The sequence below is a fragment of the Cherax quadricarinatus genome, chromosome 8 (genome assembly GCF_038502225.1).
Source record: "Cherax quadricarinatus isolate ZL_2023a chromosome 8, ASM3850222v1, whole genome shotgun sequence".
In the NCBI taxonomy this organism is placed as follows: Eukaryota; Metazoa; Arthropoda; class Malacostraca; order Decapoda; family Parastacidae; genus Cherax; species Cherax quadricarinatus.
In genome coordinates this window covers 922,550-948,560 of record NC_091299.1, presented here as the reverse complement: position 1 = coordinate 948,560, position 26,011 = coordinate 922,550, and positions in this window count along the sequence as shown.

The window sequence follows — 26,011 nt, the reverse complement described above, 5'->3', positions numbered from 1 at the left end:
TTGTGTTTCTTCTTAACATTCGTTCATTACGACTTAATTTATTGTATAAGAATACTTTATAAATTTTTTCAGTTGTTAAATTTAAACAGTGTTTATTGTTCTTCCAGGTTGGTTAACATGGCTGGTGTCGGGGCGAGGTGGGACACGTGAGTGTTTGAAGAAGTTAATGTATCTTAGTGTATTATTGTGGATGACATTTTGCACAAATCTGTGGCACAACTACTCCACCCAGACACTCCTCCACTTAGAGACTCCACTCAGAGACTCCTCCACTCAGAGACTCCTCCACTCAGACACTCCTCCACTTAGAGACTCCACTCAGAGACTTCTCCACTCAGAGACTCCACTCAGAGACTTCTCCACTCAGAGACTCCTACACTTAGAGACTCCTCCACTTAGAGACTCCTACACTCAAAGACTCCTCCACTTAGAGACTCCTCCACTTAGAGACTCCACTCAGAGACTTCTCCACTCAGAGACTCCACTCAAAGACTTCTCCACTCAGAGACTCCACTCAGAGACTTCTCCACTCAGAGACTCCTCCACTCAGGCACACCTCCACCCAGAGACTCCTCCACCCAGAGACTCCTCAACCCAGACACTCCTCCACTCAGAGACTCCTCCACTCAGAGACTCCTCCACTCAGAGACTCCTCCACACAGAGACTCCTCCACTCAGACACTCCTCCACTCAGAGACTCCTCCACTCAGAGACTCCTCCACCCAGACACTCCTCCACTCAGAGACTCCTCCACTCAGACACTCCTCCACTCAGAGACTCCTCCACTCAGACACTCCTCCACTCAGAGACTCCTCCACTCAGACACTCCTCCACTCAGACACTCCTCCACCCAGACAATCCTCCACCCAGAAATTCCTCCACTCAGAGACTCCTCCACTCAGAGACTCCTCCACTCAGAGACTCCTCCACTCAGAGACTCCTCCACTCAGAGACTCCTCCACTCAGAGACTCCTCCACTCAGACACTCCTCCACTCAGACACTCCTCCACTCAGAGACTCCTCCACTCAGAGACTCCTCCACTCAGACACTCCTCCACTCAGAGACTCCTCCACTCAGAAACTCCTCCACTCAGACACTCCTTCACTCAGACACTCCTCCACTCAGACACTCCTCCACTCAGAGACTCCTCCACCCAGACACTCCTCCACTCAGACACTCCTCCACCCAGACACTCCTCCACTCAGAGACTCCTCCACTCAGACACTCCTCCACTCAGAGACTCCTCCACTCAGAGACTCTTCCATTCAGAGACTCCTCCACTCAGAGACTCCTCCACTCAGACACTCCTCCACCCAGACACTCCTGCACCCAGACACTCCTACACACAGAGACTCCTCCACCCAGACACTCGTACACACAGATACTCCTCCACCCAGACACTCCTCCACCCAGAGACTCCTCCACCCAGACACTCGTACACACAGATACTCCTCCACCCAGACACTCCTCCATCCAGAGACTCCTCCACCCAGACACTCCTACACACAGACACTCCTCCACCCAGAGACTCCTCCACTCAGAGACTCCTCCACCTAGACACTCCTCCACCCAGAGACTCCTCCACCCAGACACTCCTACACACAGACAATCCTCCACCCAGAGACTCCTCCACTCAGAGACTCCTCCACCCAGAGACTCTTCCACTCAGAGACTCCTCCACCCAGACACTCCTCCACTCAGAGACTCCTCCACTCAGACACTCCTCCACTCAGAGACTCCTCCACTCAGACACTCCTCCACTCAGACACTCCGCCACTCAGAGACTCCTCCACCCAGACACTCCTCCACTCAGACACTCCTCCACCCAGACACTCCTCCACTCAGAGACTCCTCCACTCAGACACTCCTCACTCAGACACTCCTCCACTCAGAGACTCCTCCACCCAGACACTCCTCCACACAGAGACTCAGACACTCCGCCACTCAGAGACTCCTCCACCCAGACACTCCTCCACTCAGACACTCCTCCACCCAGACACTCCTCCACTCAGAAACTCCTCCACTCAGACACTCCTTCACTCAGACACTCCTCCACTCAGACACTCCTCCACTCAGAGACTCCTCCACCCAGACACTCCTCCACTCAGACACTCCTCCACCCAGACACTCCTCCGCTCAGAGACTCCTCCACTCAGACACTCCTCCACTCAGAGACTCCTCCACTCAGAGACTCTTCCATTCAGAGACTCCTCCACTCAGAGACTCCTCCACTCAGACACTCCTCCACCCAGACACTCCTCCACCCAGAGACTCCTCCACCCAGACACTCCTACACACAGACACTCCTCCACCCAGACACTCCTCCACCCAGAGACTCCTCCACCCAGACACTCCTACACACAGATACTCCTCCACCCAGACACTCCTCCACCCAGAGACTCCTCCACCCAGACACTCCTACACACAGACACTCTTCCACCCAGAGACTCCTACACACAGATACTCCTCCACCCAGACACTCCTCCACCCAGAGACTCCTCCACCCAGACACTCCTACACACAGACACTCCTCCACCCAGAGACTCCTCCACTCAGAGACTCCTCCACCTAGACACTCCTACACACAGACACTCTTCCACCCAGAGACTCCTCCACTCAGAGACTCCTCCACCCAGACACTCCTACACACAGACACTCTTCCACCCAGAGACTCCTCCACTCAGAGACTCCTCCACCCAGACACTCCTACACACAGACACTCTTCCACCCAGAGACTCCTCCACTCAGAGACTCCTCCACCTAGACACTCCTACACACAGACACTCTTCCACCCAGAGACTCCTCCACTCAGAGACTCCTCCACCCAGACACTCCTACACACAGACACTCTTCCACCCAGAGACTCCTCCACTCAGAGACTCCTCCACCCAGACACTCCTACACACAGACACTCTTCCACCCAGAGACTCCTCCACTCAGAGACTCCTCCACCCAGACACTCCTACACACAGACACTCTTCCACCCAGAGACTCCTCCACTCAGAGACTCCTCCACTCAGAGACTCCTCCACCTAGACACTCCTCCACCCAGAGACTCCTCCACCCAGACACTCCTACACACAGACACTCCTCCACCCAGACACTCCTCCACCCAGAGACTCCTCCACCCAGACACTCCTACACACAGACACTCTTCCACCCAGAGACTCCTCCACTCAGAGACTCCTCCACTCAGAGACTCCTCCACCTAGACACTCCTCCACCCAGAGACTCCTCCACCCAGACACTCCTACACACAGACACTCCTCCACCCAGACACTCCTCCACCCAGAGACTCCTCCACCCAGACACTCCTACACACAGACACTCCTCCACCCAGACACTCCTCCACCCAGAGACTCCTCCACCCAGACACTCCTACACACAGACACTCCTCCACTCAGACACTCCTCCACTCAGAGACTCCTCCACTCAGAGACTCCTCCACCTAGACACTCCTCCACCCAGAGACTCCTCCACCCAGACACTCCTACACACAGACACTCCTCCACCCAGACACTCCTCCACCCAGACACTCCTCCACCCAGACACTCCTACACACAGACACTCCTCCACCCAGAGACTCCTCCACCCAGACACTCCTACACACAGACACTCCTCCACCCAGACACTCCTACACACAGACACTCCTCCACCCAGAGACTCCTCCACCCAGACACTCCTACACACAGACACTCCTCCACCCAGAGACTCCTCCACCCAGACACTCCTACACACAGACACTCCTCCACCCAGACACTCCTCCACCCAGAGACTCCTCCACCCAGACACTCCTACACACAGACACTCCTCCACCCAAACACTCCTACACACAGACACTCCTCCACCCAGACACTCCTCCACCCAGACACTCCTACACACAGACACTCCTCCACCCAGACACTCCTACACACAGACACTCCTCCACCCAGAGACTCCTCCACCCAGACACTCCTACACACAGACACTCCTCCACCCAGAGACTCCTCCACCCATACACTCCTACACACAGACACTCCTCCACCCAGACACTCCTACACACAGACACTCCTCCACCCAGAGACTCCTCCACTCAGAGACACCTCCACCTAGACACTCCTCCACTCAGAGACTCCTCCACTCAGAGACTCCTCCACCCAGACACTCCTCCACTCAGAGACTCCTCCACTCAGACACTCCTACACACAGACACTCCTCCACCCAGAACACTCCTCCACTCAGACACTCCTTCACTCAGACACTCCTCCACTCAGACACTCCTCCACTCAGAGACTCCTCCACCCAGACACTCCTCCACTCAGAAACTCCTCCACCCAGAGACTCCTCCACCCAGACACTCCTACACACAGATACTCCTCCACCCAGAGACTCCTCCACCCAGACACTCCTACACACAGATACTCCTCCACCCAGACACTCCTACACACAGACACTCCTCCACCCAGACACTCCTACACACAGACACTCCTCCACCCAGACACTCCTACACACAGACACTCCTCCACCCAGACACTCCTCCACCCAGACACTCCTACACACAGACACTCCTCCACCCAGACACTCCTACACACAGACACTCCTCCACCCAGACACTCCTACACACAGACACTCCTCCACTCATAAACTTTCTCCACTCAGAGACTCCTCCACCAATATCACCACCATTGTCACTATCCACCTCCACAATCACCTACATCATTATCAGTATCCACTACCACAATCACTACCACCATTATGAATATCGACTACCACCATTGTCATTACACAATATCACCATCACTACTACCATTATCACTATCCACTACCACAATCACCATCATTATTAGTAACCACTACCACAATCACCACTACCACCATTATCACTATCAACTACCACAATTACCACTATCACCATTATCAGTATCCACTAGCACAATCACCACTACCACCATTATCAGTATCCACTAGCACAATCACCACTACCACCATTATCAGTATCCACTAGCACAATCACCACTACCACCATTATCAGTATCCACTACCACAGTCCCCACTACCATCATTAACAGTTTGCACTACCATATTCACCACTACCATCACTATCAGTATCAACTACCACCAGCATCAATAACCATCACCACAGCCAGCCTTTATCACCAGTTATCTACTGTATATGTAATCAATGTTTTGCCTGTATGCCAATTAAGGTTTAATGAATAATTTCAATATTGGCCCAACAATTAATTGGTATTCATCACGGGGAAATAGAATGGAAAGTATATATACATATACATAACATAAATGTCAATAATGCAGGTTCCCACTACCCGTGTGCGTAATGGTTTGGCGAACATATAAAATTTTTGATAATTTAAATGCAAATTACCTCCACTAGGCTACGGAGGACAAAAAAATGTACATTAATAATATTATAGCGTAATGGACTGGGCAGGAGAAGCTCACATTTTTTTTTTTGCTGGTGGTCCTGTAAGTCATCTCTGGCGGCCGCTGCAGTGACTTGCTGGAGGAAGAAAGGAATCACTCTCGAGGTTGAATTATCCTGTGTCTACCTACCTATTTATCTGGAGTCTACCTGGAGGTCGTTCTAAGGGTCAGCGCCCCCGTGGCCCAACCTCTGACCAAGCTTCCCGGTGGATCAGGGCCTGATCAATCAGGTGTTACTGCTGGCCGCAAGTAATCAAACGTACGAACCACAGCCCGGTTGGTCAGGTACTGAAGTCAGCCAGCCAGGGGTTTATGGCTAATTCCCCTTATGTCTGGTGGGGGGTTGTTGAAAATCTTGGGCTCCGGACACTTAATGTGTTTTCTTTGAGTTCATTAATGACACAACGGAGCAACATTCCATGCGGGTATATTGCACCGTCTGTCCGGTGTTTTGCTTTCGTAGGGAGTGATTTCTGTGTGCAGATTTGGGACCAGTCCCTCTAGGATTTTCTAGCTATAGATTATGATGTATCTCTCCCTCTTGCGCTCCAGTGAGTACAAGTCAAGTGCTTCCAAGCATTCACTGCCCTCCCCTGTGATGCATCACCCGTTCGCTGCCTCCCCCCCGTGTTGTATCACCCGTTCACTGCCCTCCCCTGTGATGTATCACGCCTTCACTGTCCTCTCCTGGGTTGTACCACCCCGTCACTACCCTTCCCCTGTGTTGTATCACCCACTTACTACCCTCCCGTGTGTTGTACCGCCCGTTCCCTGGCTTCCCCCTGTGTGGTACCACTCGTTCCTTGACTTCCCCTGTGTTGTACCACCCCTCACTGCCTTTCCCTGTGTTGTACCACACCTTCACTTCCCTCCCCTGTCTTGTAGTACCCTGTTTACTGCCCTCCCCTCAGTTGTACCACCCCTTCTCTACCTTCCCATGTGTTGTATGTTATATCACCCGTTCACTGCCCTCCCATGCGTTGTACCACCCGTTCACTACCTTCCCCTGTGTTATATCACCGGTTCTCTACCTTCCCCTGTATTGTACCAACCCTTCACTAGCCTTCCTGAATTGTACCACCCCTTCACTAGCCTTTCCTGCTTTGTACCACCCGTTCACTGCCTTTAACTGTGTTGTACCACCCGTTCCCTGCCTTTCCCTGTGTCGTATCACCCGTTCACTGCCCTCCCCGGTGTTGTACCACCCGTTACTACCCTTCCCTTTGTTGCATCACCTCTTCACTGCCCTCCTCTGTCTTGTACCACACCTTCACTGCCCTCCCCTGTCTTGTACCACCCGTTCACTGCCTTCCCTTTGTTGTACCACCCCTCATTCCCTTCTCCTGTGTTGTACCACCAGTTCACTGCCCTCCCATGTGCTGTATCACACCTTCACTGCCTTCCCTGTGTTGTACCACCCGTTCACTGCCCTCCGCTGTGTTATCCAACCCATTCACTGCCCTCCCCTGTGTTGCACCACCCGTTCACTGCCCTCCCCTATGTTGTACCACTCCTTCACTACTCTCCCCTGTGTTGTACCACCCTTTCACTGCCATCCCTTGTGTTGTAGCACCCGGTCACCGTCTTTTTGTGTTTTAAAACCCTGTTCACTGCCCTCTGTTTTGTAACTCCCGTTCACCGCCTTCTTTCCGTTGTACCACCACACTGAAGATCCAGGTCACTGTCACTCCAAAAGCAACATACGTGTATATTTGAACGCCTCCTGACTAGTCTTCGGCACCTTGTCAGAGGCATCGTGGCTGTTTTTTATATTTGTACTTGATTATGTGTTTTTTTTTCTTAGCTGAGAACAAGCGAGAGAGACAAGGCTGAGTGGAGTGCAGGTTCTTGGACTACAGGAAGTCCGTTGACACAGTACCACTGGAGACTGAGCCACAGACTGGAAGAGCTGCAAGGGTACAATGTAAAGTTCTCAAATGGATCCAGAAGATACCTAACAAGGGAGACAGCGACATTAATGGAGGAAGAGTCAGGATGGGAGAGTAACAACTGGGATCTATTCCTCTCCACTGTTGTGTGCTGATAATGTGAAACTAATGAAAAAAAATGAAGAACGGGAACAGGTTTCAAGAAGACTTGAACAGGCTGCGAAAACGCGAACTTAAGTGGCTACTGGAGTTCAATCCTAAAATTATGCATTATGCAAACAGAAGTAGAGAAAATCTAAACAGAGAAGGATTTCGGAGAAATCATTACACCAAACATTCCACTATGGTGGTCATAAACTACATCACAAGGGTAGTGCAAAGTTCGATAATCGTGGAACTACCTCCAGATTTCTCAACAAACTTTCTGGACTCTGACCACGATGTATGCCAGACGTGTTTGTAATACACAGCATTTATATGGAGGCCACACGCAGGGTAGCATGGGCAGAAACTAGAGCAGGTACAGAGATGTGTTGAAGCTAGAGAAGTTAGAGAGGTTTGCAACTTTACTAGTTCCGGTGCTGAAAGACTAGAGATATGAGAGGAAGTTCGATAAATTAAACGTAAGAATCTGGGAGGAGAGCTGGACCAGGGGAAACATGATAACGACGTACAAAATTCTCAAAAATTGGACAGAACAGATTGTTCGAAATGAAATACACGGGGCCGAGAATATTAGGCGAGAAACCAAAAGCGGCCCTAACGTCCCTAACGTCCCTAACGAGGGACGTTAGGAAATACTTTTATATTGTCACTGTGGTGAAAAAACGGAACGAGCTGAACGAGTAGGCGGTGGAGGCGAAATACTCACACACTTTCAAGCGCACGTATATCACCCAAGAGACCAGACACGAATAGACTGCTGGGAAATGTGAAATCTAAGAGGAGTCAGAATCTGAGTATCGACCATTGCAAATTCAGTGGTCGTGTGCATTCAACGAATACAACTCAGTGAATGCAGATACTCTTTAACCACCAAGAATGTAGTTTGCGCTTCAGAAATCTTTTACACTATCAGTCTCGCCCTGGCGGTGTGACAGTGTTTGTGAGTTTAGAGGTAAGAAACATGACTTAGTTGTCTCGTGTTGGCGTCTGGGCAAGGCATCTTCTTCAGGACCAGTCGATAAGTGTTGTTCCATAGCATAATGCTCCCCTGTGCAGAATTTGTCGGTGTCACGGCGGCTGTTTCGGTAATTGGCGAGGTAATCAGATGGTGGCAGGACTTATCGACTCTGTCGAGGAGCAGGAGACATAGCGGAGTTTGGCGTGAGGTGACCCTTCGGCAGCCACGTCAAGTGATGACTCACAACACACACTGGTTTGTGACAGCCACGTCAAGTGATGGATTACAACACTAGTGTGTGACAGCCACGTCAAGTGGTGAATTACAACATTGGTGTGTGACAGCCACGTCAAGTGGTCAAGTGACGAATTAGAACACTGGTGTGTGACAACCACAGCAGTGCTGGAACGCCGCTACGTAACATATATGATATGACCGGTCTATGGAACAAGTTCAGGAACTGCTTAAAAACAACCAGTTAACCATAGATCACTTAAGAGCGTAATACCGGGAACAGTATAAACAGTAGTATAAATAGTATTCCAGTTAATGATGGTGGTGGCAATGTTAGTAGTAGTGGTGGTGGTAGTGTTAGTAGTAGTGGTTGTCATGTCAAATAACATTCTGTTTTTTGAAGTGATTTACAAATAAGAGCATGCATGTATTTGCATGCTGTACTGGAACATCTCTCTCTCTCTCTCTGTATATATATATATATATATATATATATATATATATATATATATATATATATATATATATATATATATATATATATATATATATATATATATATATATATATATATATATATATGGTGAGCAAGCGTTTTGTTAGGTTTATAGAAATATACCTCGGTATCGCAAGATGGATAGATGGATATTACATCAATTATATGCTATGAGAGGATAAAGTGGTGGTGTGAAGCAGGTGGTGGCAACATGGTATGATACAGAGAATATCACTTGGTGGGTTCTAACACCATGACCATGGCTGGATCAGACACTGTCGATGATGACCATGGCTGGATCAGACACTGACGATGATGACCATGGCTGGATCAGACACTGTCGATGATGACCATGGCTGGATCAGACACTGTCGATGATGACCATGGCTGGATCAGACACTGTCGATGATGACCATGGCTGGATCAGACACTGTCGATGATGACCATGGCTGGATCAGACACTGACGATGATGACCATGGCTGGATCAGACACAGCTCGTCTGGTAGACAGAAAAACAAGCGAGACAAATAATGATATTTCCTTTAATTTGAATAAAACCCCTGGTAGTAGTAGTACTAGTATTAGTAGTAATGGTAGTAGTAGTAGTAGTAGTAGTAGTAGTAGTAGTAGTAGTAGTAGTAGTAATAGTAGTAGTAGTAATGGTAGTGATAGTAGTATAGTAGTAGTAGTAGTTGTAGTAGTAGTAGTAGTAGTAGTAGTAGTAGTAGTAGTAGTGGTGGTGGTGGCAGTAGTAGTAATGGAAGTAGTAGTAGTAGTGGTGGTAGTAGTAGTAGTAGTAGTGGTGGTGGTGGTGACAGTAGTAGTAATGGAAGTAGTAGTAGTAGTGGTGGTGGTAGTAGTAGTAGTAGTAGGTAAGACATAGGCAACATTTAGGTAACTTTATTCCGAAACGTTTCGCCTACACAGTAGACTTCTTCAGTCGAGTACAGAAAGTAGGCAGAAGCAGTTGAGATGTGAAGACGATGTAATCAGTCCATCACCCTTGAAGTCGTAGAATTTGAGGTTGTCAGTCCCTCAGCCTGGAGAAGTTCAGTTCCATAGTCAGGAACTATCTGAAGATCAAGCGACAGTGCGGAGACTTAAATAGTGTCGGAAGGAGAGGTGCAGAGTAGTAGTAGTAGTGAGAATGTAGCCACTGAGAGGTCACGTCCCTCTCAGATCCAACAATTCTGCATCTCTCCTTCCGACAGTATTTAAGTCTCCGCACTGTCGCTTGATCTTTAGATAGTTCCTGACTATGGAACTGAACTTCTCCAGGCTGAGGGACTGACAACCTCAAATTCTACGACTTCAAGGGTGATGGACTGATTACATCGTCTTCACATCTCTACTGTTCCTGCCTACTTTCTGTATTCGACTGAAGAAGTCTACTGTGTAGGCGAAACGTTTCGGAATAAAGTTGCCTAACTGTTACCTATATGTCTTACCTACCACACCTTGGACAACTTTTTCAAGTGAGAACTGTTTGATCTGAGAGGGACGTGACCTCTCAGTGGCTACATTCTCACTACTACTACTCTGCACCTCTTCTTCTGACAGTATTTAAGTCTCAACACTGTCGCTTGATCTTCAGTTAGTTCCAGACTTTGGAACAGAACTTCTCCAGGCTGAGGGACTGACAACCTCAAATCTACGACTTCAAGGGTGATGGACTGATAACATCGTCTTCACATCTATAATGTTCCTGCCTACTTTCTGTACTCGACTGAAGAAGCCTACTGTGTAGGCGAAACGTTTCGGAATAAAGTTGCCTAAATGTTGCCTATGTGTCTTACCTACCAACCTGTCGGTATGGCATACCATTTTGATATTCAGTAGTAGTAGTAGTGGTAGTGGTGGTAGTAGTATAGTAGTAGTAGTAGTAATGGTAGTAGTAGTAGTGGTAGTAGTAGTAGTAGTAGTGATAGCAGTATAGTAGTAGTAGGAGTAGTAGTAGTAGTAGTAGTAATAGTAGTAGTAGTGGTAGTGGTACTAGTAGTAGTAGTGGTAGTAGTAGTAGTAGTGGTAGTAGTAGTGGTAGTAGTAGTAGTAGAGGTAGTAGTAGTAGTAGTAATAGTAGTAGTAGTAGTGGTAGTGGTAGTAGTAGTGGTAGTAGTAGTAGTAGTAATGGTAGTAGTAGTAGTGGTAGTAGTAGTAGAAGTAGTAGTGGTAGTAGTAGTAGTGGTAGTAGTAGTAGTAGTGATAGCAGTATAGTAGTAGTAGGAGTAATAGTAGTAATAGTAGTAGTAGTAGTAGTAGTAGTAGTATAGTAGTAGTAGTGGTGGTAGTAGTAGTAGTAGTAGTGGTGGTGGTAGTAGCAGTAGTAGTAGTAGTAGTAGTAATACTAGTAGTAGTAGTGGTAGCTGTAGCATATATTTTTATTGATTATTTTCACATTACATAGTACATGTCCAGTCATTCGTGTTGGAACACGAATGACTGAACTTTCCAGTGCAGTAGTGTGGACAGAGGGAATGAAGAGTGTGGAAGCGAGATCTCCACTGTACTCTCCTAACCTCACCTGTCCTGATCAAATTAAAGGTTGCTACACCATAGTTTCAGCCTTCTTCTGTCGTTACCCTTGATTAGGACCGTGGGATCTCCTGCTGTCTGCCTTTCCAATTCGCTTCCACGGATTTGTATACGCCTAAAGTTATGAATCGGTAATGAGAGTTTTGTGAGACGTAATGCGTGTGGTAGCAGTTGGATCTGGATGCCGTTAAGAATATGCTTCTTAGGGTGGCTGGATGGTAGTATACTTACCTCGCCACCTTCCAGTCACCTCGCCACCTTCCAGTCACCTCGCCGCCTTCCAGTCACCTCGCCGCCTTCCAGTCACCTCGCCACCTTCCAGTCACCTCGCCACCTTCCAGTCACCTCGCCACCTTCCAGTCACCTCGCCGCCTTCCAGTCACCTCGCCGCCTTCCAGTCACCTCGCCACCTTCCAGTCACCTCGCCACCTTCCAGTCACCTCGCCACCTTCCAGTCACCTCGCCACCTTCCAGTCATCTCGCCCCTTTGCAGTCACCTCGCCACCTTCCAGTCACCTCGCCACCTTCCAGTCACCTCGCTACCTTCCAGTCACCTCGCCACATTCCAGTCACCAGTTCCAGCAACGTAAAATTTGTTCCCTCCTCATAAACAGAGCAAACAATATATAATCCTATTGTTACCTTCTTTATTGTAAGTCGTCTCATGACAAGACGTAGTGGTGACGTGGTTACAAGACGTAGTGGTGACGTGGTTACAAGACGTAGTGGTGACGTGGTTACAAGACGTAGTGGTGACGTGGTTACAAGACGTAGTGGTGACGTGGTTACAAGACGTAGTGGTGACGTGGTTACAAGACGTAGTGGTGACGTGGTTACAAGACGTAGTGGTGACGTGGTTACAAGACGTAGTGGTGACGTCGTCACAACACATAGCTTTGACGTCGTCACAAGACGTAGTGGTGGCAACGTTCAGACGTCAACATGACGCTCTCCTCCGCTAGTGAACGTAACTCACCTATTAACTTACAGACAAAAGTGGTTATAATCATAACCAAAATTTTTAAAGCGGTGGATGGGTAAGCCAGCGGAAGGCCTCGGTCAGATGACCAAAAGCTCCAGCTGTGGGTCATTATATAACTAAAAACCTGCATGTGTGCGTCCTGTTTCCTGACAAATCTTACTTAACCTAACCTCAAGTATTAAAAAAATTAATATATATATATATAATATATATATATATATATATATATATATATATATATATATATATATATATATATATATATATATATATATATATATATATATATGTCGTGCCGAATAGGCAGAACTTGCGATCTTGGCTTAAATAGCAACACTCATTTTGCCATATAGGAGAAGCGAAAATTTGTATATGCAATAATTTCGTCAAAATCATTCTGAACCTAACGAAAAAAAATATATTTCACTGTGTTTGTTTAGTATTAAATTACTGTAAACAAATCTAAAATATATTTAGTTGGGTTTGGCTAAAATAAATTGTTCTTGTTATAATAAGGTTAGGTAAGTTTTCTAAGTTTCTTTTGGTGCAAAATTAAAATTTTTTACATTAACATTAATGAAAAAAATATATCTTTAGACGCATAAGAGAAAATTTTGGAAAGGACTTAATTTTAAATGAGTTTTTGCTAATTGACCAGTTTTACATATTCGGCACGACATATATATATATATAATATATATATATATATATATATATATATATATATATATATATATATATACTTAACTCGCACTTATATATATATATATGAATATATATATATATATATATATATATATATATATATATATTGCAATACCAGTTGTATATTTTTATCAAATTTGTTTTAATAATTTATTCCAGTATTCCCTTCAAATTCATATCTTTGTCACACAGTTTTACGTGTGCGCGTTTGCGTCCCCGCATGTGTGCGTCCCCGTATGTGTGCGTCCCCGTATGTGTGCGTCCCCGTATGTGTGCGTCCCCGCATGTGTGCGTCCCCGTATGTGTGCGTCCCCGTATGTGTGCGTCCCCGTATGTGTGCGTCCCCGCATGTGTGCGCTCCCACATGTGTGCTCGCTGATATGTGCGCGCTGCCTGGTAATTGTGAGAGTTAAGTCTCAGATCCTGGCCCTATGTATGGCGCCTGCCGTCGTTACTCGTCTAGGTCCTTCCTCCTCCTGAACACCGTCAGGCTGAAGAAATTGTTCCCAACATCCCTGTGATTCGTCTGTGTTGCTAATTTCCAACTATGCCTCAGCTGTCGTTTATTTTGTTGTGCCCTGGTGTTTCCATCCTTTTACACACATACACATACACGGTTTGACGACACTGGAGGACAGGAGGGTCAGGGGTGACATGATAACGACATACAAAATACTGCGCAGGATAGACAAGGTGGACAGAGACAGTATGTTCCAGAGAGCGGACACAGAAACAAGGGGTCACAGTTGGAAGTTGAAAACTCAGATGAGTCACAGGGATGTTAGGAAGTATTTCTTCAGTCACAGAGTTATCAGGAAATGGAATAGTCTGGGAAGTGATGTAGTGGAGGCAGGATCCATACATACCTTTAAGAACAGGTATGATAAAGCTCATGGAGCAGGGAGAGTGACCTAGTAGCTACCAGTGAAGAGGCGGGGCCAGGAGCTGTGAATCGACCCCTGCAACCACAATTAGGTGAGTACACACACACATACACACACACGCACATCTTGACCAGCTTCAATACTCGACATCCATCTTCGTCATCATCTTATAGATCTTGCTCAGGAAACTCTAAGCAAATTGTAGGTATCTTCAAAGATCTTGTGTTAACTACAGTTCTGTTACGCTGCCATCATGTCAACAATCTTGAATACGTGTGATGAATGGTTTGAAAAACCGACAAATTGAAGATTGAGACACTTATGCAGCATATGGGAATCTTTATTCAGGAAACGTTTCGCCACACAGTGGCTTCATCAGTCCAATACAAAGAGGAAGGCGTAAGGAGAGGAGGAGTATGAGGTAATCAGTCCCTCAGCCTGGAGTCGATGTGTTCAGTCCATCAATCTTGTAGAAAGTACAGCATAGGGCCGTAGACGTGGCTTATATACTGAAGTGAGGTGAGGTGAAGCAGGCGGAGGCGGGGTCATAGTGGTACCATCCACTAGTCGAAGTAGGTCTTCGTCCAAAGGTTGAACAAGTGTTGTATTGGACTGATGAAGCCACTGTGTGGCGAAACGTTTCCTGAATAAAGATTCCCATATGCTGCATAAGTGTCTCAATCTTCAATCTTGAATACGTGTTGCAATGACTGTTACTTTTAACATATATATATTTTTATATAGAAAAAGTGGAGACTAATGGACATACTCTTATTGGAGAAGATAAAACATAACTAAATGTATTACCGAACTTCAAAATAAATGATCAGGAAGGTGGAGACCCCTAGAGTTTCACTGTATAAACACAGCAGTGGGTGTTGAGTTTATATTGGAAACATTAGGAAATAAAATGTATAAGGAAAAACACAAGGGATGAGCCAGGGAAACTGGACAAGCACTCGTGATGCCTGGATGACCCACACATACAGGGAACGACGAAGAGTGTCTTGCTAGTGCAGGATACATGGACGACCTATGCACACACACAGGCACACATGATGCGTGGCTTGCTGTGGCGCAGGAGGCAGTGGTTCCTGCCTCGGACAACACCAAGACTCTGAGACGTAACATTATTTTGAACCTCGTTGAGTTCCTCCTGATGTAACTACCATCATCGCCTGGTTCACTCTGCCTTCCGTCTTCCACTTCTCCCTCCCTCATCACAATTATTCCTTCCACTCTTCTACTCTCTTAATATCTTCAGCTTTCCCCTCTCGTCGTTTTTACGGCACTCACCCTCTATACCAATTCTATGCTTGTTCCCTCTTCTTCTGTCCCCTCTTCACTACTTTATTGTAGCTCTTTTCCCCTTAATATAAATGTGCGACCGCAGTCTATCGATGTGCATGTATATGCATGTATACTTGCGTATGAACATTAAAATGGTATAAAATACCGACAGGTTGTTAGGTAAGACACATATGCAACAGTTAGGTATCTTTATTTCGAAACGTTTCGCCTACACAGTAGGCTTCTTCACTCGAGTACAGAAAAGTTGATAGAAGCAGAAGAGACTTGAAGACGATGTAATCAGTCCATCACCCTTAAAGTTTTGAGGTGGTCAGTCCCTCAGTCTGGAGAAGAGCATTGTTCCGTAGTCTGATGGACTGATTACATCGTCTTCAAGTCTCTTCTGCTTCTATCAACTTTTCTGTACTCGACTGAAGAAGCCTACTGTGTAGGCGAAACGTTTCGAAATAAAGATACCTAACTGTTGCATATGTGTCTTACCTAACATACTTGCGTATACCTAAAGCCTGAAATATATGCGTGAATAATATATTCCTGGGGTTGCATTTGTATCTTTATTCATACATGCTCGTATATACCTGAAGTCTGTTGTGCGTGTATCCCACAGCCCATGTTGTGCGTGGTGTATCCCACAGCCCATGTTGTGCTTGTATCCCTTAGCCCATCTGCTTGAACTCAGAATTTTACGAGTGGGTTACTATCCCCGAGCTTTAAACAGTGATTAACTGACTGTATATGTTAAAGAGCTTTTTCTTTATTGTGGAATAGTTCATAATAAAGTATCCCTGAGCGGAGGTCTACCACGCTTGAGATATACTTTTCTACAACAAGGTTTAACTCTAAAATGGGCTAGACTAACTTCAAACTTCTGCATTGTTTGAGGAGTGAATCTTCAACGGTGTGAACCATTGAGGGGTGACTCTTCAACGGTGTGAACCATTGAGGGGTGACTCTTCAACGGTGTGAACCATTGAGGGGTGACTCTTCAACGGTGTGAACCATTGAGGGGTGACTCTTCAACGGTGTGAACCATTGAGGGGTGACTCTTCAACGGTGTGAACCATTGAGGGGTGACTCTTCAACGGTGTGAACCATTGAGGGGTGACTCTTCAACGGTGTGAATCACTGAGGGGTGACTCTTCAACGGTGTGAATCACTGAGGGTGATTCTTCAATAGTGTGAACCATTGAGGATGACTCTTCAACGGGAGTGAACCACTGAAGGTGACTCTTCAACGGGAGTGAACCATTGAAGGTGACTCTTCAACGGGAGTGAACCATTGAAGGTGACTCTTCAACGGGAGAGAACAATTGAAGGTGACTCTTCAACGGGAGTGAACCAGCTCTGTAACGGCTAGGACTGAGTTTTTGGCAGCTCAGAAGTGGTTCCAAGATGACAGTTGTTCGTGTGGTGGTTCAGCGGGTCGTTGCGAAGGTTAACAATGGTTCTAAATTCTGGTTGTTAGGTCTGGTTTTCTGGTAACTAAGTGTTGCAGAGATAATGCTGTGCTTGGTAAGAATGGGAGGCAATCAGATCCGATTCATGGGAGGGGAGGCGTGGTTCAATACCTTGGATCGAAGATCCAATACCTTGGATCAAAGAACGTCCCTTACTTTATGACAGTGTTGTCTGTCTAGTAGTGCTTCTAACATCTGTATTGTTAAGTATCAACACTCCCATCCAGGGGATGCTAGGATGCCGGTGATAGGCTCTTTGTTCAAGGAACTGGAGCTATCCTTCCCTTCCATGGATCAAATTAGATAAACTTCTATTCCTCGGGCCCTTCCCTATGATTTTAATTATAACAGTTAGCTTAAAATTTCACCTAAATAATTCCCACAATGCCATGGTTGGATTCATCGTTAGTCACAGTTTCAGTTAATATTGTCTTGGGAAGGTTAATGTAAGGTGTGTCTTCTGTTTGTGTCACGAAGACTACAACTTTGTTACCATGTGTCCATCTGTGTTCTTATATTGCTAACGTGTCTCACACATACACTGTATCACTGTCTTCTGCACCTCACCTCGTCCTCTAGTACATCCCATCAGACTCGCATTGTCTCAGTCACCTTCGTACTCCTTGTCTTCCCTCTTCTCTCCGACTTTCTCCCACCACCTTCAATATCTTCCACCTTCTTCCTCCTCTCTCCGCCCCTCCCTTCGGCTCTCCTTTCCTCTCTTCTCTTTCCTTCTCCTTTACTCTCTCACTCTGAATAATTCCTGTCCGGACAATGTAGTGTTGTCATCCTGGGAAGGAGCTGCAGTCCTAACTTCCTCTATGTAATTACCTCCCTCGCTTGCTTGTAATATGTTTTCATAATTCACTGTTTTACAGCGGGTTTACCTCGGAGTTTACAACTGTGTCATCACCCGTAACCATCCTGGTGAATAAGTTGTTTTATATTTCTAAGTTGCTAGTTTATAACTTCACCCCCATGATGGTGTACATGTACTCCCCCATGATGGTGTACATGTACTCACTCCCCCATGATGGTGTACATGTACTCCCTCATGATGGTGTACATGTACTTCTTCATGATGGTGTACATGTACTCACTCCCCCATGATGGTGTACATGTACTCACTCCCCCATGATGGTGTACATGTACTTCTTCATGATGGTGTACATGTACTCACTCCCCCATGATGGTGTACATGTACTCACTCCCTCATGATGGTGTACATGTACTTCTTCATGATGGTGTACATGTACTTCTTCATGATGGTGTACATGTACTCACTCCCCCATGATGGTGTACATGTACTTCTTCATGATGGTGTACATGTACTCACTCCCCCATGATGGTGTACATGTACTCACTCCCCCATGATGGTGTACATGTACTCACTCCCCCATGATGGTGTACATGTACTCACTCCCCCATGATGGTGTACATGTACTCACTCCCCCATGATGGTGTACATGTACTCACTCCCCCATGATGGTGTACATGTACTCACTCCCCCATGATGGTGTACATGTACTTACTCCCTCATGATGGTGTACATGTACTCACTCCCCCATGATGGTGTACATGTACTTCTTCATGATGGTGTACATGTACTCACTCCCTCATGATGGTGTACATGTACTCACTCCCCCATGATGGTGTACATGTACTTCTTCATGATGGTGTACATGTACTCACTCCCTCATGATGGTGTACATGTACTCACTCCCCCATGATGGTGTACATGTACTTACTCCCTCATGATGGTGTACATGTACTCACTCCCCCATGATGGTGTACATGTACTTCTTCATGATGGTGTACATGTACTCACTCCCTCATGATGGTGTACATGTACTCACTCCCCCATGATGGTGTACATGTACTTCTTCATGATGGTGTACATGTACTCACTCCCCCATGATGGTGTACATGTACTCACTCCCCCATGATGGTGTACATGTACTCACTCCCCCATGATGGTGTACATGTACTTACTCCCTCATGATGGTGTACATGTACTCACTCCCCCATGATGGTGTACATGTACTTCTTCATGATGGTGTACATGTACTCACTCCCTCATGATGGTGTACATGTACTCACTCCCTCATGGTGGTGTACATGTACTCACTCCCTCATGGTGGTGTACATGTACTTCTTCATGATGGTGTACATGTACTCCCTCATGATGGTGTACATGTACTCACTCCCTCATGATGGTGTACATGTACTCACTCCCTCATGGTGGTGTACATGTACTCACTCATGATGGTGTACATGTACTCACTCCCTCATGATGGTGTACATGTACTCACTCATGATGGTGTACATGTACTCACTCCCTCATGGTGGTGTACATGTACTTCTTCATGATGGTGTACATGTACTCCCTCATGATGGTGTACATGTACTCACTCCCTCATGATGGTGTACATGTACTCACTCCCTCATGATGGTGTACATGTACTCACTCCCCCATGATGGTGTACATGTACTTCTTCATGATGGTGTACATGTACTCCCTCATGATGGTGTACATGTACTCACTCCCCCATGATGGTGTACATGTACTCACTCCCCCATGATGGTGTACATGTACTCACTCCCTCATGATGGTGTACATGTACTCACTCCCTCATGATGGTGTACATGTACTCCCTGGTTCTGTTACCTATGTTGGGAGGGTTCGTGGAGATATGATGGTTGGAGTTAGACACACGTGTGGATGGTAACACTTATATTAGCAGAGTGTGAAGAGGGGAGCCCAGACTGCCGTGTGTTGCCTATACTTAGACCTAAGTGTGGAGTGAGGGAGAGGCCGGGAGCACAGCGCTCACATGCGGCATCACGTGACGTCACACAAGCTAGTCACTGAGCCGAGCAAGGGATCAACTATGTAAAACATATGGATGGTACTATAGTACTCAGACAACATATACATATACAGGGGATCAGCAACTATGCTGACACCTACAATACTGACCAAGTTCCATCAAGTGGCATTTCTCAGAAGAAATATGAGTGTCTGCTGGCTCAGTTCTTGGTGGGACTCAATGGATGGAGGTCTTCCACTGGCTTACCGGTCCACCCCTGAATAATTAGACATTTCACGTCCTTTATAAAAATCAATTTTACACTTCAGAGTGACAGGTCTTGTGACTCTCTCACTTTATTTCCATACACTAAACCTTTTTTATTTATTTTTTATTTTTATTCTACCTGAATTGTACATTTTCTTAGTGTTTGTGGGTGCTTGCTTCTCTCTTCCTTCCATGGGTAAATGAGTTTGGTTTTTGTTATATCATTTGCCTTGGTTTTAAGTAACTTTGATTAGTTTATTCTTGATATAGTGTGAGCTACATGGACACACACACACACACACACACACACACACACACAGCAGTAAGTGAGGGGGAAGGGTGAAAGTAGAGATGACAGGTCCCATGCAGAGGCACGACCAAGCCACCAAAAGTTACAGAAAAAAATAAGGGAGACAATGGCTATGTACAAACGTGACCCAGAGACACAGAGGGAAAGGCAATGGGAGGAGGAGAGGGAGAGGTTAGGAGGACCAAGGGAGGACACACAAAGACATCAAAAAGGAAAACAAGAGATTGAACACATCATCAAAGATATAGGTGAGGAGAACATGACTGAAATAATAAATTTTCAAAGAACAGGTGGGTACTCGAAGGGGAGAAATTGGCCGGTCAAACTGATTCTCAAGACAAAAACGGTGCAGAACAGAATCCTGCAAGCGAAACCATGGCTGAAGGAATCATTAAGAGGGTGTTTCTAGACCGCAACAAAAAATAACAGAATGACAGCCACTGAGGGAGAGGACACAGAAACGAAAGAAGCTACAAAAAGATAAGGAGAGAGTCAGCAGAGAACACCCAGAGCCGGGCACAGCAACAAGCACAAACAAACATAGACCCACCCTCAGAATCCCACAGTCAAGCACGCTATCCCAATACAAACCACAATACGTTGAAGATTGAGACACTTATGCAGCATATGGGAATCTTTATTCAGGAAACGTTTCGCCACACAGTGGCTTCATCAGTCCAAAGAGGAAGGCGTAAGGAGAGGAGTATGAGGTAATCAGTCCCTCAACCTGGAGTCGATGTGTTCAGTCCATCAATCTTGTAGAATGTACAGTATAGGGCCGTAGACGTGGCTTATATACTGTAGTGAGGTGAGGTGAAGCAGGCGGAGGCGGGGTCATAGTGGTACCATCCACTAGTCGAAGTAGGTCTTCGTCCAAAGGTTGAACAAGTGTTGAAGAATTCTTTGTAACAAGATCCCATGATGCTGCAGTGTCTGACAGTTGTGATGAATGGTTCGAAAAACCGACAAGTTGAAGATTGAGACACTTATGCAGCATATGGGAATCTTTATTCAGGAAACGTTTCGCCACACAGTGGCTTCATCAGTCCAATACAAAGATTAAGGCGTAAGGAGAGGAGGAGTATGAGGTAATCAGTCCCTCAACCTGGAGTCGATGTGTTCAGTCATGGGATCATGTTACAAAGAATTCTTCAACACTTGTTCAACCTTTGGACGAAGACCTACTTCGACTAGTGGATGGTACCACTATGACCCCGCCTCCGCCTGCTTCACCTCACCTCACTACAGTATATAAGCCACGTCTACGGCCCTATACTGTACATTCTACAAGATTGATGGACTGAACACATCGACTCCAGGTTGAGGGACTGATTACCTCATACTCCTCCTCTCCTTACGCCTTCCTCTTTGTATTGGACTGATGAAGCCACTGTGTGGCGAAACGTTTCCTGAATAAAGATTCCCATATGCTGCATAAGTGTCTCAATCTTCAACTTGTCGGTTTTTCAAACCATTCATCACAAACCACAATACACACTCACAGCCCCCACCCCACACTATACAACAGAATCTCACAACACTCTGCTGGATCTGCCACTCCCTCAATCCCCATAAACCCCCCAGAATACAGTGTTAGAGAGGAAAGTGAAGATAAGGTACATCAACGCTGATGGAATAATGAATAAGTGGGAGGAGTGGCACGAAAGAATCAGAGGCATCACTGGACATCATAGCTCTCACAGAAACCAAGCTCACAGGAATGATAACAGATGCCATCTTTTCAGCAGGATATTAGATCCTGAGGAAAGACAGAGGGAACAGAGGGGGCGAAGGAGGGGCACTGCTCATCAAAAACCAATGGGATTTTGAGGAGTGGGAAAAATGAGACAGAGGAGAAGCAAGAATAAGAACACTTCAGTCTAGAGGTCCGAAGGTGGTAATTGCAGTGAACAGCAGGCGGCCAAGACAAGAATACGATGAGAGTAACAGAGCAATGGATGAAACACTGGCTTAAGTGGCCAGAAGGGCTCATGCGAGCAGGGCAAAGCTACTGATTGTGGGTGACTTCAATCACAAGGAAACTGACTGGGAGAACCTGGAGCCACATGGGGGCCCAGAAGCGTGGAAGGGCTAAGATGATGGAGTGGTACTGGGAAACCTCATATATCAACACATAAGGGACACTACCAGAGAGAGGAGAGGACGAACCAGCAAGATTCGATCTAGTATTCATCTTGAGTAATGCAGATATCGAGGACATCACATATGAAAGACCCCTTCGTGGCCAGTGACGACGTGGTTCTGAGGTTCGACAACACAGTAAAGCTACAGGTGGAGAGAGAAGCAAGAAGGGCAGGGTAAATGAAGCCAAACTGCAAGAGAAGGGACTACGCAGGTATGAAGAACTTCCTGCACGAGGTTCAGTGGGACAGAGAACTGGCAGGGAGGTCAGTAAATGAGATGATGGAATATGCGACAACATTATGCAAGGAAGCTGAAGAGAAACTTGTACCCAAGGGTAAGAGAAATAATGAGAAGGCCAGGATAAGCCCTTGGTTCACCCAAAGGTGTAGAAAGGCCAAAACCAAGTGTGCTAGAGAATGGAAGAAGTATAGAAGGCAAAAGACCCAGGAGAATAAGGAGAGCAGTCGTAGAGCCAGAAATGAAGATGCAAAGGTAAGAAGGGAGGCCCAATGACAATATGAAAATGACATAGCAGCGAAAGCCAGATCTAACCCGAAGCCACATCAAGAGGAAAACAGCAGTCAAGGACCAGGTAATCAGGCTGAGGAAGGAAGGAAGGGAGATCACAAGAAACGACCAAGAAGTATGTGAGGAGCTCAACATGAGACTCAGAGAAGTATTCACAGAGGGGACAGAAAGGACTTAAAGATGGAAGGGTGGTGCACACCAAGTGTTGAACACAATACGTACAACCGAGGAGGAAGTGAAGAGGCTGCTAAGCGATCTAGATACCTCAAAGGCGATGGGGCCGGACAACATCTCTCCATGGGTCCTGAGAGAGGAAGCATAGATGCTATATGTACCACTAACAACAATCTTCAACACATCTATCGAAACAGGGCGACTACCTGAGGTATGGAAGAGAGCAAATGTAGTCCCAATTTTTTAAAAAGAAGACAGACATGAAGCATTAAGCTACAGACGGTGTCACTAACATGTATAGTATGTACAGTTATAGAGAAGATTATCAGGAGGAGAGGAATGAGCTTACCAACGACAACCAGCACAGTTTCAGGGGCGGGAAATCCTGTGTCACAAACATACTGGAGTTCTATGATGGGGTGACAACAGTAGGACAAAAGAGAGGGGTGGGTAGATTGCGTTTTCTTGGACTGTAAGAAGGCTTTTGACAGTTCCACACAAGAGATTAGTGCAAAAGCTGGAGTACCAGGCAGGTATAACAAGGAAGGCAATGCAATGGATCAGAGAATACCTGACAGGTAGGCAACAACGAGTCATGGTGAATGACGAGGTGTCAGAGTGGGCGCCTGTGACGAGTGGGGTTCCACAGGGGTCAGTCCTAGGACCGGTGCTGTTTCTGGTATATGTAAACGACATAACGGAAGGAATAGACTCAGAAGTGTCCTTGTTTGCAGATGATGTGAAGTTAATAAGAAGAATTCAATCGGATGAGGACCAGGCAGAACTATAAAGGAATCTAGACAGGCTGCAAGGGTGGTTCAGAAACTGGCTTCTGGTTTCAGCCCGTCCAGGAGCAAAATCATGAGGATTGGAGAAAAGCAAAGAAAACCGTTGATAGAGTACAGTCTAGGGAGGCCAGAGACTACAGACCTCCCTCAAGAAAAGGATCTTGGGGTGAGTATAACACCGGACACATCTCCTGAGGTGCGCATAAACCAAATAACTACTGCAGCATATGGGCGCCTAGCTAACATAAGAATAGCATTCCAACATCTAAATAAGGAATCGTTCAGGACCCTGTACACTGTGTATGTAAGGATCATACTGAAGTATGCAGCACCAGTTTGGAACCCACACCCAGCTAAGCATGTAAGGAAATTAGGGAAAATGCAAAGTTTTGCAACAAGACTAGTCCTGGAGCTAAGCATGTCCTACAAGGAGAGGTTAAGGGAAATGGACCTGACAACACTGGAGGACAGGAGGGATATGGGGATATGATAACGACATATAAAATTCTGAGAGGAATCGACTAGGTGGACAGACAGGATGTTCCAGAGATCGGACACGCCAACAAGGGTGTTACAAAATGCGATATCTATAAAGTATAGACACCTCCAGAGAATACTAGAAGGTCAACCCATTGATCCCCCTCTAGCATCTAGCCCGTTTCTAATTTTATAACAGTTTGTCAGAAAGTATTCTGATCCAGTTATCCTTTAAAATTGAGGTAAAATTTAATAGTGCTTTAGAATTGCAACTGATAGGATACTGACTAACGAGATGAAAATTGATAAGTTGTCTAGGTTGTCTAGGCGGACAAAATCAGAGTAAATGAATTTGTTATAATTAAGGATATATAAACTCGTACACTTCTCTTGTAGTGCAAAAGTTAAATTGTACATATAGTAGTATAGTGCTGAAGCTACATTTTGTAACAGTACGACTCACAAGTACCGTTTGTAATGCCTATTTACAAGGCAGGTGACAGGTCCTTAGCTTCGAACTATAGACCAATAACCCTTATCTCCATAGTGGGAAAATTTATGGAATCAATAATTGCCGAAGCAATTTGTAGTCATCTTGAAAGGCATAATAAATTGATTAATGAATCTCAGCACGGTTTTACAAAGGGGCGTTCAGGAAGGATGTCGGAAAGACTGGTTTGGTAATAGAGTTGTGGACGAGTGGAATAAACTCTCGAGTACTGTCATAGAAGCTAAGACGTTCTGTTGTTTTAAAAATAGGTTGGATAAATACATTAGTGGGTGTGGGTGGGTGTAAGTTGGACCTGACTAGCTTGTGCTACTAGGTCGGATGCCGTGGTCCTCCCTTAAGTGAATGCGACTGACCTGACTAGATCAAGGCATTAGTTTAAGCCGGTGGGAGAATTGGACCTGCCTCGCATGGGCCAGTAGGCCTGCTGCAGTGTTCCTTCTTTCTTATGTTCTTACAAAAATACTAGCATATACAAGTTGTTCAGTATGTCTCAGTAAGACTATTATTATCATTATTATTATCATCACTGGGAAGCGCTAAACCGGTAGGATTGTACAGCGCCTGTGGAGGGCAGGGGGATGGACTTAAGCAGTGACTAAGTGTCATCAAATAATCAATCTTCTTGACCAACAACACAATCAAAACAGCTTGCTTGAACAATGTGATGAACCATTAGCCAAACAACAATCACGTAACAGGCAGCAGCACAGTGTCAGGAACAAGGAGACAAAATAACGACTCTAACTGTGGACCATCAGCAAATCCGCCATGAAAGTCACAAAACTCCCTTAATACTGAATCTAAGTTCAGTATAACCAAATCCCCGACTACGACGGTGCATAGATGCCACACAAAATAGGTCAGAAGCTTTTACCTGGGACCTGCGTTGACTTAGAGTGTCGGTACGACACACTACCTCAGCAAAACGTCAAAAATCACTAAATCTGAACAATGCTCTGTGA